The sequence below is a fragment of the Cavia porcellus genome, unplaced genomic scaffold (assembly GCF_034190915.1).
Source record: "Cavia porcellus strain 051 isolate PalLab524CR breed Dunkin Hartley unplaced genomic scaffold, mCavPor4.1 scaffold_1, whole genome shotgun sequence".
Taxonomy (NCBI): domain Eukaryota; kingdom Metazoa; phylum Chordata; class Mammalia; order Rodentia; family Caviidae; genus Cavia; species Cavia porcellus.
The window spans coordinates 136,795,792-136,813,637 of NW_026947484.1; the positions used below are offsets into that span (position 1 = coordinate 136,795,792).

Sequence of the window (17,846 nt, forward strand, 5' to 3'; positions counted from 1 at the left end):
TCACAATGAAGGCCCGGACCTTCAGACACAGGCTCTAAAATCAGGCTCTAACCTGGAATCTTAGGTCTGCAGGTCATCAATTATGGGAATTACTCCTTGCCTCTTCATATTTCTCTTAGTGAAGGAAATTCCTTCTATTCTTATTCCCCAGCAGCCTCCTGCAGCCCTGCTCGTGCCTCTTTCTTAGAGATGGCTACATTTCAGAGACTTAGAGTTATTTAACCACAAACAGACTCAGAAACTCCGATCCATTAACCTCTGAGTCACTGTGTTGGCCTAGGTTTTACTGATTGTTCACCATAGCAGCAGCCAAGCCCTCTACAGGTGATAAAGAGGGCTTTGTCACTTGTACAGACTCACTTGTACATGTGCCCCAGACTAAGACTGACCGTCATCTGTTTGGGTCTAGGGGAAACAGTGCAGACGTGCTCTCACCTGCAAGAGACCTCCTATAAATGTTCCTGCATTTTCTCTATTGCAACTCCCCGTGAGTCTCCACATTCGTACCTAAACTGACTGTGAAGCAGATACAACATACATGTGCATTCACATGTATACACATATATGTTTATGTGAATGTATGAGTCTGCATATTATTTATTTCATATATATGCCAGGCTGCATTATAAGCCCTTGAAAAATATTAGCTCCTTTAGTCCTCATCACAACTCTATGATTTATATACTGTTTTATCCTATTTTATAGATGAGGACATTGAATCATAAAAGGATGAAGCAACCTTTTCAGGGTCAGCTAACAAATGGAAGAGCCAGGATCCAAACCTGGGAAGTTAGCCCTAACCTCAGTACAAAGTGTGATGTGCAGCACTTGACCCAGATTAGACCTGGTAATGGTAGAAAGATTAGCCTGGTTATCTAACCACAGCCTCAACCTTTTACCTTTCTCCTAACACTGGGAAAATGACTAAACCATTGAGCACATGGTTAGTCCCAGACAAGTCAGGGCTATATAACTATGCAAAGCAATGCCACTGCACAATCTTACCTTTAATGTTAGCTAGTTTGGATAAAGATCTATAATTGATAGTGATTTCCATTTCCGGTGCTATCTGCATAACAAGTACTATTCAGAAACTAGTTTATGGTGCGGGCCCTGTAGTCAGCGTCAGCAAGAGAAGCAGCTCATGAGATCGACATCACTTTACATGGCTATTTTCATCTATTTGCTGTTGCTCGTGTTGAAAGTTGTGAATGACACAAAATCACATTTCTTTGTGGAAAGTGATGCCACAAGAATGACAACTGCTGGTGCTGATGACAGAAGCAAAGAAATCTTTAAAAAAATGATCATTCAGTCCTCAGAATAGGAACATTTAACAGACTGCAGAGTAGAATATCAGATTGGCAGTGACTCACAGCTGTGTCATGACCAAGTACACCATAGGCACTGTACAAACCTAAGAAGTAGAATTTTAAAAATGAAAGGAACAGAAAGTCTGATAGAAAGGATATGCTATGGATTTGTCCAAAGTTTCCCTATTGCCTGGGGTTGTGTGCTTTATGAAAGTTTTCCTTTATATAAGTCCATGACTTACTGGGAACTTGGATACAGGTATTCTTCTCTTCTTGTTTCTTCCAGAAAAGAAGCAAATGGGATCATCTGGAGACCATGAGATGCTCGTGGTGGAGCAAGCTGTTCTAACCCTCTCCACGAGCCCTCTCAAGCACAGCTGAGGAGCCAGCCTAACCTTCTGTAGCCTCCCTCCCCAAGCAGAGTTGCTGTGGTCATCAGGTTCAAGTATGACTGCTCTCACTTGGCCTCATATTTCCTAGATGCTCTTCCCTTCTTTAATCCCTCCTCTCCATCATCAGTGTTTCTGTAACCATTTTCAGGAAGAGTGCCCATCAGATTAGCACCCATTCGGGCCTTATATTTAACGTGCAGGAAGCCAAAGTTTGTAGTATTAAGAAAGAACAATAAAAGCAAAGGCATCACTGAGGACAAAGAAAATCAGTAGACTATTTTATAGTCCTATACCATTCTCATCAAATTGAAAACAAATATTCTGAAACTATTGACTCATAGACAATTACATTAAAAAGCTAATCGAAAGAAAAGGAACTGTGTTAAAAATTAAATACTTCAAACCCTTGCCAATCAGAACAAGTTAAAACTGGATAAAGGGCTTACTGAATAGCAACACTAAGTAAAATATTTTCAGATCTCAGCAGAAATACATGCATAGATTTTCATGTTTAAGAAAAATGCATGTATGGCTATTCCAAATCCAGCTGCATGAATACTTAAAGCCTTTGAATTAAAGAATGTTCCCAGACACACTTAGGGAAGGTGGCATTTATCAGAAGTGGAAGGGATCATCTGAGGTTTCCAGATGTGCTCATTCCAAATTGGACAAGGAGAATGCTGTAAGTGAAGTTCAAGTAGGCTTGTCAGACTAACTACAGGACACTGATTATCTTTTTAATGTAAAGATTGCATGGTACATACTTATACTAAAATTTTCTCACTTTTTATCTGAAATTCAAATTTAACTAAGCTTCTTGTAGCTTTATTTGTTAAATGTGGTGATCCTAAATACAAAGAATGCAAATGACCCCATGACCTAGGAATCAGCAGCAGAGAACCTTGGGTTGGGCTCAAGCTCTTCAAAAAGGAGTTGTATGAAAATTGGAGATATCATCGTTCATCTGGACAGTGATACTGTGCAAAGCAATAATCAGTGAAGCTATAGGCACCTGTCAGTCACATTTCATGTACTTGGTACATAGGATTCGTTATTGGTATGTAGAGAGCTTATAGCTGGGAGGAGCATACAATAGACCATTAGTAGATTTTAGTTGGTTCTTATCGTTAAGGGAAAGAGAGCTGGCAGTAAAGTAGCCACTACTCACAAGGACCTATGATATACCAAGGACTTTACAACATTGCCTCATGCAAGCTGCATTATAACCCGATGAGCATGACTATTGTCTCTCCATAGGGATGGCAGCTGAAGTTCAGTGTTTAACTAGTTTACTGAACATTATAATAGCTTTGAGAAGTAGAGCTGGAATCCAAACATGATTCACTCCAAATCCTCTGCTCTTTCCATTATGTCATTCACCACTATCCCACCATCATTTGATTCTAGGCAGATAGAATCTTGCTGGAATAACAGGTTATCATATTTGCCGCAGAACTGGCCACTGCTTAACCTCTTCCCGGAATGAATTCTCATCTCTGATTAGCGAAGGGGTTTCTTTTCCTGTGGGAACACATCTGTGGCATTGTGATGAAGTCAGTGAAAAGATGAGTTTTGTGGTTTATTGTCAACCTTATGATGTGCCCATTTAAAACAAGATAACAGATCACTGTAAATTGTTAAAGTAAAAAGAAGTCGTTCTGGAAAACTGATAAGAAGGTAAATGATAATTATGGATTCTCTGTAAGCTTCTTTTTTGTCCCTCACTAGCATCAGCCTCATTTTTCCTGAGTCAAAAAGACCTGCTATTCTTTCCCTCTACAGGCTTAACTGCTAATAACAGAAAATAAAATGCTAAGCAGGAAGGCTGCCAAACCGGGAAAAAAGATCTTTTGGAGGGCAACATTTAGAAGTTGTTAAGATTTGAAAGTGTCCTCCAAAGGTTTATGTGTTGAAAACTTGATCCCCAAATTCATAGGCAGTGGTATTTGGGAGTGGAATTATGTGAGGTGGTTAAGATTAGGTGAGGTCATTAGGTTGAAGCCTATATTATGACTTTATAAGAAGTGGAAGAAAGACCCAGCTTAGCGTGATTGTTCTATCTCACTATGGCACAGAGGAAGCCCTCACAAGACCTAAGTGCTTACAGAGCCTGCTCTTGGACTTAGCAGCCTCCAGATTCATGAGCCCAGTATATTCTTCATGGTGTTCCACTGGAAAAAGAATAATTACACACACACACACACCTCCCTCCGTTCCCTCTCCTTCTCTTCTTCTTCCTCTTCCTCTTCTCCTTCATCGTTTTTTTTTTTTTTTTTTTTTTTTTCCTCTGTACTGAAAATTGAACTCAGGGAATATGGTACTACAGTCTTAGTTCTTTTTACTTTTTAATTTTGAGACACTAAGTCATCAAAGGGTAACCTCAAACTTGTGATCCTCCTGCATTAGGCTCCCAAATAACTGGGGTTACAGGCCTATAACACCATACCTACTAGAAGGCATCTTTCAAAAGAAACTGTGATGCAGAGAGACATGACTTATTTCTTGCAGGATTGGAAATGTCAAGGAAACGTGAGGAAAGATATGGGACCAAGTGTCACATGCACTATACCCACAAGGGGAACTCAAGATACAAAACCAAGCTAGCTGTTGTGCTGGATAACTGTAATCCTAGCACCTTTGAGAGGACAAGGAAGGAGAATGGGAGTTTGAGCCCGTTTGGGCAGTTTAGTAAGAACTGCCTCAAAATAAAAAGTAAAAAAAGGTTGGGAATATAGCTTAGTGTGAGCCCTGGTTTCAATTTCTAGTACTGAGAAACAAAAGACAAAAAGCCACCACGATATAAAGCCAAAATAATTCATAGAAAAGAGAGATGTCTATCAATCACATGTAAGGCATTTTCCTACTAACTTGGTTAATTGGAAACTTGGTTAATGCCAAACTGGAGACACATGGCCTCAGCTCTGGCCAAGTGTTTTCCTCATGCACATTCCCAGTGAGAATTCATCTTCATTATTCAATTTAATTGATAAAAATGCTCCACTATCTTGGGATTTTTTTTCTAGCCCTATTTAACTTCTTTTTCTCAATTATTTTTTGCATTGTGGTAAAATATGTCCAACATTAAATTTGCCATCTGAGCCACTTTGCATGTACAGTTTGGTGGTATTGAATATATTAACACATCATGTTGTACAGTCATAGTCAGCTACTCATTTTGAATTGTAATTTGTGACGGGGCAGACAAGAATGTTGGCCCCTTTCCCCTTACAACAATAAACTCCTTGGAAGATACTGGACTGATTCCTTTGGCTCATTGTGCAACCTCAGCCTTCTCTCCTTCCCCTCTTCTTTAGTCCCTCCCAATTCACTCTCTTTCACTTTGTCAGCAAATGTGTATTTAATGAAGCCATCCAGGCTTCATATTGATGATGCATCCGCTTCCACACTGATCTGCTCTTTGGGTTCACCTCTTCTACACTACTTGTCCTTGGGCCCCCCCAGCATGTGAGGAAGCCTCCTCATTTTCTTCACCTGGAACAAGGCCCTGCCAAGCCCCTCCCTGGTCTCAGAGATCTGAAGGCAATTCCACTGATCCCCAGTTTGTGTCTGAGTGGCAGCTACAGAGCTGTTTACAGGTCTGTAGCCCCTGGGAGCTTATTTGCACATTGTAGTTACCTAAGCAGAGATGGTTGCCAGCCCAGAGGCCCTCCAGGGCCTTCCTAGACCTTCCCAGCAAAGGCATAATTAGGGAGCTGAGGAGAAGAGCTGTTGCTGAAGTCACTGTTGAGCTTCCAAAAAAGTCTTCTGACTGGCTACCTGGCCCTTCTCTTTGCTTCTCAGCTGGTTCTTAATCCTGGCATTTCCCATTGTGGGGGAAGGCCTATGCTACAGATCTACACTCCTAAGTGTTGTATGTGAAGCAGCTTCTGCGTGTCCCCCAGCATAGGGTCTCAGCTCCTGCTTAGGTCATTTGTGCAGGGACACATGTAGACACCATGGCTGGGTACCATGACATGGGTTGCCAGATCATTATTCTAACCTGGTAACCAGCTCCAGGGATCACACCAACAATGCAGGAATAAAGTTTAGTTTCCTTTCTCAATGAATGCAAACATTGTATGTCTTAATATGAGCTAAGATAAATAATATCAACAGCAATGGAAACCAGTATAGGAGAATTAGCAGAGGAGGGAGGGAAGAAGGAGGGAAGGATAAGGGGATTAGAAAAGAAACAAGGTGTGGAATGTACCGGCACCCACTCCCCAAGGTGATTGTAAACTGCATGTACTGCCAACATGTACTAATAGAATTTCTAAATGTTAAAAGTGTTTAGCTTCATATCTGTGTTCATTTTAAAGGGACCCTGAAGTTTTCACATTTGGGATATGACCATTCTTTTGCAAAGTTTAGAATGAGGAATTACGGCTCTGTTTTTGTTGACATAGTCTGTTATCTATCTCACAGTCCCAAAAGTGTGATGATGGAAAGAGCCATGTGGTTCTCTGGGATGCTAGTGGTGGTAGTGATCAGTAGTGTCCATGAAAAACATGAAATAGGGAAGCCTATGTTTTTCTCCACTAGAGACAGTTGGGGGGAGGGTCGCATGATAATGATGGTGACCATGGTAACAGCAGGGACAGTAATGATGGCGGTGCTGCGACAATAGTGGTTAAAATGGTGGCTGTGAGGATGATGGTGGTGCTTGCGATGATGAGAGTGAAGCTGGTGGGAAAGAAGAAGAGGAAGGTCGTGATGAAGAGCAGCCAAAGGTCTTAAAAGGGAGTACACAGTTCCTCCATTTCTGCTCCCTGGTCTGAGATCTCTCAGTCTGAAAACTTGCCCAAATAGCATCTCCTTTCTCCAGCATCCCCAACAATCCCAGTATTTGAAAACATCAAATTTCTCTTGATAATGGCATGATCTGATATGAGAAAAACACGGTAATTTCTCAAGAGCTCCACATTTTCAAGGTAGCTTGGAGAGAGTTTAATGATCTAAATATATCATTGTATGTTAGCTCACTTTGGCGATCTGCAGGTACAGAAAGATAAAGCCAATGGTGACTATAGTTCTTTTTCCCAGTGTGTGCTTAAGGAGACAGTGTCATATGGACAAGAGTTCAAATTCCAGACTTTTCATTTTCTCATAACTTAAAGTCTTCAAGCCCTAATGTTCTCATCCATAAGACGGGAATAGCAACACGTACTTAGCAAGGGGATGTAGATTCTATAAGATAGGGCCTCGCACAGTCACTTTGGAATGAACGTCGGATTGCTTGGTACTCGAACCACACATAGGATGGAATCTAAAGCAAGCCTGTGATGCCCACGACAATATTATGCCAACTTACAGTACTCCCGGAGGCACTTGCTTCCCTCAGCATTTTTTATGAGGCACAATTTTACTAATAAAGAATCCTTTTGATTCCTGTGATTTAGAGTAACAAATTTTTAGATGTCAAAATAACAGAGATTGACAGATAGACAGAGACAAATACAGAGCTGGAAGAGCTCCATATTCACCATCATCTTTGGATGTTTGTCTCCAGGCCTCCTGCACATACTCTTCAGTCTTCCAGTGTGGACCCCTCAACCTTCTACCACCCTTCTGGTTCCTGACACGGACATGCATGGACTCCGCATTGCGCTCCAGGCCCTGGATTTTTGACTCAGTCTTCAGATCCCTGGCGTGCAGATGGCCATTTTGCATTCTTCCATACTCAACTCTGCAAGTGGCCATTGTAAGTCTACCTTGTAAATCATATATACGTGAGGTAGGTAATGTGTACCAAAATACAGGTATACAAGAGGAATTATTCCTTGCATTCTATAATGCAGTAGATAGTTTAGGGAAAACTTGTATATAAGAGAAATCGTGCAATATTTAAATTTATTGAAATAAAGGATAGATAATGGGAAGCAGGAAGAACAAATGGGAAGAGGAAAAAAAGATGGAAGGAAGGAAAAAATTAAAGAATGGAAAGGAAAAAGGGAAATAGAGCTTTTTCAAATGAGAAGGGGATCAAGAATGAGCAGGGAGGAATGGGAAGAAAAGGTGACAGAATGATTGAAAATGTGGTATATACATGTACACACTCCCCACAATAAATGTAATCATTATGTACTGCAAGCATATAGTCTTAAAAATGTATAATAAAAAAATCAGGCCACTCCTTCTGTATATGTAAGATATAAACTGTTGTTTTAGAAAAAAAATTTTAAATATATTTTATTAAAAAAATAAGATGAAAGCGGATTGAAGATTCCAAGCACAAGAAATGATAAATGTTTAAGGAAATGAAAAGGTTAATTGTCCATATTTATTCATTATACACTGTGTACATGTATCAAATTATCACACTGTACCCCATAAATATGTACAATTATGTGTGAACTAAAAATAAAATTTTGAAAAAGTATTTATTAGACACATTATATTGAAAATCTACACATTAAATACTATTAAAATAATAAAAAAGAAATATAAACAAATCTAGGTGCCAAGTGACTTGAGTCCTCAACTTTGTTACTTTCATCTTCATTCATTTATTCATTCACTAAGTAAATATGTTACTGAGCACTTACCATGAGCAACACTCCATGATCAGCATGACGCTACGACAGGGGACAGGACAGGCTCATACCTGCATCGCACAGCTGATAGTGTGTGGGAGTTCAGCAAAGAACCCTACCAACATGGATGTTGTGATCTGTGCTGCAGGAGGGACTGGCAGGCTGCTGGACATGCACTCCCAAAGGTCTCCAGCCAAACAGGACTGAGAGGCCCTTCTATAGGAAGCCATATTTGGATGTAGGGCTCATTGTTTTTCCATGGACTGTGGACTAATTTGGAGGAGTCTGTAGAGAGCACGCTGAGGGCATGGCCCCTGTTACTCCTTGGCAAACAGGGTACAAAAGAGTCATTGCCTCACACATAGAGATGCCGCTCCCTGAAATGTTTTCCTCTTCTTTCTCATGCCTAATTCTAGGGCCCACATGTTGTTTCTAGTCTACACTGGAGACATGCTGCCTAGCTCTTCCACCCCCATGCATCATTTTACCCACAATTGTCCTCCTCACCAGGCTTGCAGCACTTCCATATCAGGGCCTATTTAATTTACCTCTGTTCTCTCTGCACCAGGCTTGTCACAGAATAAATGCGGGATTAATGTTTGCCTAATGTACAAATGAATGAAGGTTCCTATTTTCAACATGGCGCTGATAAAGAGGTGGACAAACATAAACAAATGATGATAAGGAGGTGGACAAACATAAACAAATGAAACTATTTGCCAACAATTAAGCACAAGTCAGTTTTTCAATGCATAAAACCAGTAGCAGGCCCAAGGATATAACTCAGTGGCACAGTGTTTGCCTGGCAAGGTCCTGAGTTTGATGCCTGGTACCAAAAAATACAAAATTAAAAATAAAACCAGTAGTGCCCTCTGGGAAGTTTATATTTATAATCCCAAGGAAAAGTTATTAGAATTCCAGTGAGTTAATTCCAATCTACCACTTCCAGTACAACCTATGGCAAGAATAAAACACTAAGACATATTTATAGTTGTGAGAAACAAAGGGGGCCCTGAATCCAAGTAGGGTGGTAGTTAATCAGAACAAAGGCCTCACCCAAAGTGAAACTCGGATTTCATCCATTCTTGAAGGGAGTGGCTTGAGGTGAGTGACTTGAGAATGGTGGGAAGTACATGAGTGTGTGAGCTGGGCTATGTAGGAGGCCTGAAATCACCTCTGCAATATGCAAAGAGAAGGATCTGCAAAAAGAGTAATTTACATAACACAGTTCCAGGTAGTGTCTAATGTTTTGGGCTTGGTACTTCAGCTCTGATGTGTAATCTTTTATGCCCTGGGAAGTCATAGCCTCTTATCTCGAGGCTGATCTGAGCCCACAGTGTGGAGCATGGCTCTCCCTCCCACCTGGTTCACATGTGTTTTGGGAGCTACAGGGATTGGGAAATACTGCCCTGTCACCTTGTGTCAAGGACTGCATATCAGCACTTCAGACTCATTTGCATTGCTTAAAACCAATTGAAGGTATAAGGAAAGTCCTAGCCAGTTCTGTGCATATGAACACAGGGAAACGGGCTGTGTTTAGCCAAAATGGGGATATGGCTCTTTCCAGGAGAGTCATCCAGATGGTCCTCCACACTGTCTCTTCCCGATATTCACAGTGTACCTCCTTGTCCCCACACACATTCCCACATTCCCTTCCCCTTGCCAGGGATGATAGGTGTGTGTGTGTTGTATATGCTTCATTTATCCCAGTGAGAGAAGTGTCAGAGCATTAATGATATTGTCCAGGCCATCCCAATGCAGAGGAAACCAGCTAGTAGTTACCACCCATAGGGGCTCTCACAACTGGAGACTGAATAAGAAGTTTCCGTCAAAAAGCTGCTCAGTTGCTGAGGTAAAACTCAACAGAGCTAGAATTAGGATGAGGTAAAGGAGGCCAGGTTACACAAATACAAGGCAGAATTTGTCATTATTTAAAATCTAGGGCAGGCCAGCCTGGTATGGTGGCGTATGCCTACAATCCCAGCACTCGAGAGGTTGAGGCATGAGGATTTTCACGAGTTCTAGGCCAGCCTGGGCTACAGAACAGGACCCTATCTCATCATGAAACAAAGCAAACCAAAACAAAAATAATTATATTAATTAATTAATTAATTAAAATGTTGAGTACTTCATGACTTCTAGCTTTGTTTTTAAAAAATACAGACTGACTCTAATTTATAATGATTTAATGCATAATTTTTCAAATTTGCAATAATATAAAAATGATTTGCATTCAGGAGAAACTGTCCTGTGGATTTGTCTGTTCCGGGGCTCGCAGTAGGTGCCAGTACTGTTCACAATGTTGGGCAGAGGCAACAAGCTGCAGCTCCAGCCCCCTGGTGATGGAGGATGGAAACCGCACCTCCCACAGTGCCCTTGCTGCTAAACTGGTCTGTGCAGTAGGTTGGTGCATACTGTGTGTTTTTGACATAATATTTCCAACATCTGATGAGTGTACTGGAACTGGGATGTAACTCCACTTTAAATTAAGGAACATCTGTACTGCCTTAAAATGTCATTGACTGTGATTACTGAATCTTTTTTACCCATTTCCCATTCCTAGCACTGGCGGCCAGGCGAGATCTGGCCTCTAAGCACACACACTGTGGGAGTCACTCAGCCCCTCTGAGGGGCTTTAGTCAGGATTCTATTACACAGTAAAAACAGTGGCCCCAAAATGGAGTCTACCTAGTCCTGACCTTCCAAGGATCTTACAAAAAATCTGCCAGGGACTCTTTGGCTCTCTGGGACCTCCCGATAGCATGATCAGGCTGGTGACTGGCCCAAGGGCATGTGGGCCCTACATGGGTACTACATGAACACTACATAGATTGGATGCTGAAAAGAATGCAGTCTCCTATGGGGTAGAGATCATACTGTTTACACAACAGCCTAAGTCCCTTTTTCAAAAGGCCATCTCCCAGCTAGTGGGAGCTTTACTTTCTCAGCTTCCTATCTTTTAAATAAATTTGCTTACATGCTACCTCTTCCATCTTGGGTTTCATTCTTTGTCAGCATAAGATATGACCCCAGTATTCCAGTAATACCAGCTTGGCCTTCTCTTGCCCTCCAGCAGTTTGTGATTTCTGCACTTGGCTCTCCCTGTGCTTTAGTGCCCACACTTACTAGAGCTGTGTATTCTACACAGTCTGTGGGTGCTCTGCTCCATCTCCCTCTGGACTGGAGTTTGAATCCAGGACCTGCTGCACACTAGAGAAGTATTCTACCACTGTGCTACATTCTTGGTCCATTTTTTATACACTTCTTAATTTGAGACAGAATCAGGCCAAGTTTCCCATGCTGACCTTGAAGTTGTGACCCTTTTGCCTCAATCCAATGGACCTGATTTACAATGGAAGAAGCTTGGTGACAGCTGCCATGAAGTCTGTCATCTGGGCAGAAAAGAACAGGCTTCTTGGCTGGGTGCATCAACAAAGTCCCATGGGACAAGATTTCAAATCTTCTGCAGATCTCATCTGCTTTCCTGTCACAAAATTGTTCCTGAGCCTCACACACTCTAACCTATGACCTTATTTTGTTTGTGTCCCCAGTGCCACCCATTACTGGCTAAAACACAAGTCTTGCTGTATTGCCCAGCATGGTGTCTGACTGCTGGGCTTCAGGGGTCCTCCAGCCTAAGCCTCTCTAGTATCTGGGACTACAGGTATGCATACTGTGTGGCACTGTGACCACATGAAGTCCACACATCTCCATGAAGCCAGCAGATAAGTCATAGAAAAAGTCCCTTTCTCTTTCCCTCCTCTAGTTTGAATTTATTTGGGAAATTTTCTCTAGCTTCTCTGCAGAGCATTTAACAAATTACCGCTTGCAGTACAGGTAAAGATGAGCTGCAAAGGTGCATTCCTCAAGCAACAGCTGCTGTGTGCTTAAGAAACACAGATCGAGCACCAGAGAGTGTATGCTAGTGTTACATTTCCAGCTGGACATCCTCAGAAGCTGGGGATATCATTTTTCCACTCCTACACATAGGATGTGTGATCCTTTAGCCCGTGGGAGGGCAATGTCCTGTGGAGAGGCCATTGCTTCTTGCTTGTCTTTGCTGATAGCATGAGCTCAGCTAAGTGACAATGGCAAGTCTCCAAGACCAAGCAACAGAGTAGCTAGGTAATGCGAAGCCGTACTACAAGAGATATTTATAATCTAACCAGCAAAAGTCAAGCCTTTTTGGGACATGCATGAAGTATTGAATTCTTGAGTGCTTAATGGGTTTTGAGGCCCCAAGAAGTGTGTATGGATGGATGCCCAGAGAGAAGACGCTATTACTACCACAAGACACCTCAATCCATATCTGAGTTCTCCACTGACAATGACTGGAAAGACTTTGAAATTCAGATTTGAGGCCCTGGGAAACTTGGATCTTCAGTGCTCACCAGAAGCATTCATTACTTACAAGCTAAACTTCAGTTAAACACTGCCATGAGTGTTTAACCCATGTCACATTAGTACATCTTCACCACAACGCTAATGCCATAGGTTAATTAAACTCCTCTGTTAAACATGGAGAAAGCGAGACAGAAAGAAGTTAAGATGAGGCATCTATTAAGAAGCAGGGCAAAATCCAAACTTTGTATTGCCTGAATCCAGAGCACATATTCTCAACTACACCCAAAGGTACCCATAATACCAGGCCTTCTTGGCTAGAAATTACCCTTCATTCATTCGAATGTTCATTTAAGAGTCAACAATACTGAGAGAGCATCATTGCTGTGCCAGGCCTTTGTCAGGCATGGGGACTTCCCTGAGGAAGGAGTAATGGGCCCTGCCCTTGCAAAATCTGCAGTACAATGGGTGAGTGCTGGGCTCTGGAATGGGAAGGCTGGGCAAGCTGTTCTTTGTACAAAGTTTCCTGATCCAGCAGATTTGTTGGTGCTGAAACCCAGTTTGTGTTCCACAGAGTTGTGGGTCCACAGAGCAGCATCCTATAGAGGAAGTAAGTTTTAAAAATTTCCCCCAAAAAGTTACATAGGCTATGCAGGAGTGTCTACTTTCCATAATTTTTTGAAAGACATACCCAGGGACCATAAGTCTGCCCTGGGGATGATTCTGGTGGTAAGGAGGTCCAAGAAAATGTATTCTTGGCAATGAGATCCACACTCATTTTCAGGGAATGCGGCCAATTAACCATGTTTTAAACTAATCTCCCCTGGAAAAGGCTGAGTGAGTAAAACTGTTGGTGATGTTTCTATCTCAGCAGGGAGCTGAGCCCCTCTCGGCCCCATGTCCACTGCCCTCAGACCTCATAGAAACTAAGAGAAAATCTCTAAAGACACTTCTGGAACAACAAAAAAAGAAAAGTCAAGGCCACCATGGGTGCAAGACTATAGTCCCAGCTCTTGGGGAGGATCAAGCCAGAGGATCACAAATTGGAGGCCAGCCTGGGCAATGTAGTGAGAACTGGTCTCAAAGTAAAAAAGAAAAAGAAAAACCAAAGTGACATCATGCCTCAAGCCACAGTAATGAGGAAAAGAATGTTTCCATTAACAGAGTCCCCAGAGCCTTTGGGAGTCCCCAGAAACTAGAGGAACTCTTTGGAGGAGAGAGATTGGCTCTTTGAGCCAGCTTTCAACCTCTAAATATAGGCTGAGCTAGACATGGTGGCACCTGCCTGTAACCCCAGCACTCTGCGAAGCTGAAGCAGTAGAATCGCAAATTTGAGCCCAGCCTGGACAATTTAGTAGCCTTAGACCCGATCTCAAAATCAAAAATAAAACAGGACTATGGGTATGTTTCAGTGTGAAGGGCCTGGTAAACTGTGTGTGTGTGTGTGTGTGTGTGTGTGTGTGTGTGTGTGTGTGTGTGCTCTAACCTAATTCCCTTTTTATAGATGAGGACGTTGATCCCCAGAAACCCAATAATTTGACCTGGGTTACAAACATAGCCAGAAAGTGGCAGGTTGAGAAAGTAGCACAGGTGAGTCTCTCGATTCAAAATACAATCCTGCAATCTAGCTTAGAAGTCTACATAAGGAATGAGATGAAGGAGAGGAAGCCAAGAAGCAGCAGGGCAGATGGAGAGGACAGGAAGAAAGAAGTGAAGGTAGTGAAGGGCAGACCTAATAACTTCTCATAGGTGATAAACAGCCACGGCTCCCGCAACCCATTGTAAATGGAGTTTATTGGTCTCAGCATCTGAAGCAGAGACAGTTAAGAGCCGGAAAGGATCTCTGGGTTCTAGCCCTGTATTTTATAGCTAAGGAAACAGAAACATGAGACTCTTAGTGGCCTCTGCGATGTTCCTCCAGCTACTATAGAGGCAGAGCCACAGTCCAGCTCCTGGTCTGCTGAGCACAGCCTTAATTTCTTCTACCACACTGTATCACAGAGTTTATGACCCTCAGCAATGATAGCCCTGGTACCTGTGGTGGTCACTGCCTGCTTATGTAGCACATGGCAGGTTGGTAGCCATCTTAGTTTTGTGACTTGATCATGTGAGCGTAAGAGGAATGGAAAATTCCAGGTCAGTGAGCAACACACCCTCTAGGTATCCTTCTTCATCAGCCCTGCCTTGAAAGGCTTCCAAGCCCTTTTGTCCCACCACCAGTTAATATTTCACTTCAGGGAGGCTTTTGGGAACAAAGAATATGCAGCTGGCCTTGAGGGGCCAAAGGTAGCCCTCCCATGGTTCCTGATGTGGCTCACAAATGAGCCCAGTGCAAATGTACTTTGGATAAGGACACAGTGCAGCCTCCTGGAGAAAGGCTAAAGAAGCTATTCATAGGAAAGCTTGCTGTTGGCATCTGCGTGGCATTTGAATGAGGCTCACCTAACTGCAGCTGCCTTCTCCACAGATGTGAGTCACACTGCTCATTCATGAGAAAGGAGTGGCCAGGGCCAAGGACAGTGCTTCCCTGAACTAATTGAGGAAGCCAGGAACCCCACTTCCAACCATGTTTCCTTGCCTTCCCTGGCTTAAGAACACTCACCTGGAGGAGATAGCAGCCTGATTGCCTACCAGGTGCCTCCTCGGACCCTTCTTAATTTTTCCCAGGCTCTTGATCAAGCACAGGGTACAATGCACAATCCTTACCCACAGGCAACTTAGGCTGTCTTCTTCACATCCTGAGGACTTGGAAAGCCAATCGGGCGTGTGGAGAGGGTAACTTCCCCAAACACCTGGCCCCTCTTCCCTGGCTTTCAGAACTATCTGTTCTCCACTGTGTTGCAGAGCGCGTGTGCTAAGACAGACTTGAGGGTCAAGGTTGTGTGTGAGGTTGCTTTGTAGGGTGTGACCCTCACTCGACACTTGGCCCTGTCCCCTGTGAAATGGCGTGCTCCTGTGATCCTGCCTCCAGTGTCCAGTGTGGGTCTAGCCTGGTGCTGAGCTGAGGCCATGTCGGAAGCAGGACCCACTATGGTCCTAAGTGGCCTGAAATGTTGGGCCTAATCTGAACACCGCTCATCCAACGAGCCCTGAAAGGCCAAGGGATCAGGGCCTAACTAGAAAGTCAATTGTACTCAGCCATGCCTGATGGTTCAGATCAGTCTTGGGCCCAGGAGAAACACTTCAACTCTGTTTCAAAAACATAATGGCCTTGGGAACACATCAGACCTGAGTTTCTCCATTGCTGTCTCTTGTCTCTCTGCTCTGTATTCTTGTCACCAGCCTTCACAAGTCTGTGGGCTTGGTGAGGGACTCGCATGTCATAATAGCGGTGGGCTGTGGGCAAAGGGGACTCTGTACACCTAGTGGGCATGAAGCAGTGGCTTGGGAATTGTCATCAAGAAGATGACAATTGGCTGGATCACAAGCCTTCAGAGGAAGTGTGCTGCGCTGTACCCCACAGAGCCCATGGCCAGCATGCACCCACAGCCTCTGTGTGCACCTGACATCTGACCACAGTTCTTGGGCTGCCAGCTGTTCCTTGTGGATGGGGAAGCCTTATCTCTCTCTGCATTTCTGAAAGACCTAGTGCCGCCCTTGACACACATAAGTATTTAACAGATATTGTGAAGTGGACCTGTCCAATTTGAGGAGAGAACATCCTAAATGAGCCAGCCTTATGACATAATGGACATAAATAAGATGAGCTGATGCATTTGAAATTTGCACTAATGGACACATGATAACACATGTTGTGTGTGCAAGAAATGATGCAAATTTCAACTTCAAAAAACTAGTAATCTATTTAGAAGTCACACTTTTCTACTATGGGTCATGGGCAAAGATGATCTGTGCAGAGGGCATGGCATTTAAGCCGTCTCCGCAGCGGAAGGGGTGCGTTTCCTTTTGAATCACTCATGCAGTGTTTGTGACTAGTGTGTGCCAAGCAGAATGCTGTGTGCTGAGTACCCAAGGAAAAACAAGACAGAGGAAGCCTACATGGAAGCCTGTGGTCTCCTGGGGTTGCAGACACTTTCCCAAAGACCTCGTCACACGAGATAGACTCTACTCTGGAAATGTGGTCTGACTTCAGAAATCTTTCTCCGGGCAGGAAGTGAAGACAAAGGGAGGAGAGATTTCCCAGCAGAGGAACAATAGCGTGTTCTCAGTGGGAGGGTACCTAACAAAAACATCAGCTTCAGCCGCGCTTTGGGAATCAAGTGACTCTCTACTCTTACTGTGGGTGACTAAGGTTAGACTGAGGCAGACTAAGGTGAGGGTGAAGCCTCTGGTCAGGGAATAGACATTCGGTTCTCTGTAAGCCAGCTTGTCGCAAGAGCTCTTCTGTCCAAAAATAGCTTTCTGGATTCACTTTCCCTATCAGTTCCAGTGGCCAGAGATGGGCGAACAGGCTCTATCCATGTGCAGGGCAGAAATTGTAGCTGGAAAGCTGCACTGACCCCACCAGAGATGGTGTCGAGAGGCTGGCAGGACGCCAGGCCTGGCCACACCTCAAGTCTAACCAGCTGAGTTTGGATGGATCCTCTCTGGTTCTTTCCACTTCATGTGACTAAAAACCTTATCATAATAAAAGCTGTAAAAATGCCAAGCTTTAACCTTATTAAAGTCACATTGTTCAGGTCTTGGCAATCCTAATGAGATTTTACAGCTCAGCCGTTCTGACTGGAATCCCTGAACAGCCCAAGGTCTGCCAGAGTCTGTGCCCGGTGACCTAGACCTCCAGGGATCAGAGCCCACCCACGTTCCCACCCCACCCCCACACACATCTAGTACCTGGCTCACTGTGACCTTCCAGCGTTGTGTTACTCAGGGAAATGGAGAAATTTCCAGTCTCCTAGACCTCCGGAAAAATGTATGTACCCTACAGTACTCACTGGCTGACATGGTGTTTTCCTCTGGATTAAGGAGGCACAGCACAACTTTTAACTGTGGTTGTAATGATTAATATGTCAAATTAATATCATAAGAGAGGGCCTGTTGTTTAGCTCAGCAGCACAAGCACCTGCCTGACAAATGCAAGGTTGTGAGTTTGATCCTGAGTACAAAAAGAAAACAAAACAAAACACCACAGGAGAGTGCTGAGGGTGAGCAGAGGAGGGGATGAGAAGGGAAAAGAAAAAAGGGAAAGAAAAAGAACAAGAGAAAAGCAGAGAGAGAGGAGGAGGGCAGCCACACTTATTCCTGAAGGGTACATCAGGCAGCCCCAAGCACTGGGGGCTGCTCAAGGTCATGTTCATGGGCAGGTG

At 43.4% G+C, this 17,846-nt stretch overlaps 1 long non-coding RNA gene across 1 annotated transcript in view; it reads left to right on the top strand.

Moving 5' to 3' along the window:
• LOC134477649 (uncharacterized) overlaps positions 1–8,088 on the top strand; it is a 72,571-nt gene extending 64,483 nt beyond the window's left edge. The window contains exons 3-4 of the long non-coding RNA XR_010049740.1: positions 1,600–1,758; positions 7,215–8,088. This is a non-coding gene — a long non-coding RNA (uncharacterized LOC134477649). The remainder of the gene's footprint in view (positions 1–1,599; positions 1,759–7,214) is intronic.
• The last annotated feature ends 9,758 nt before the right edge of the window (positions 8,089–17,846 follow it).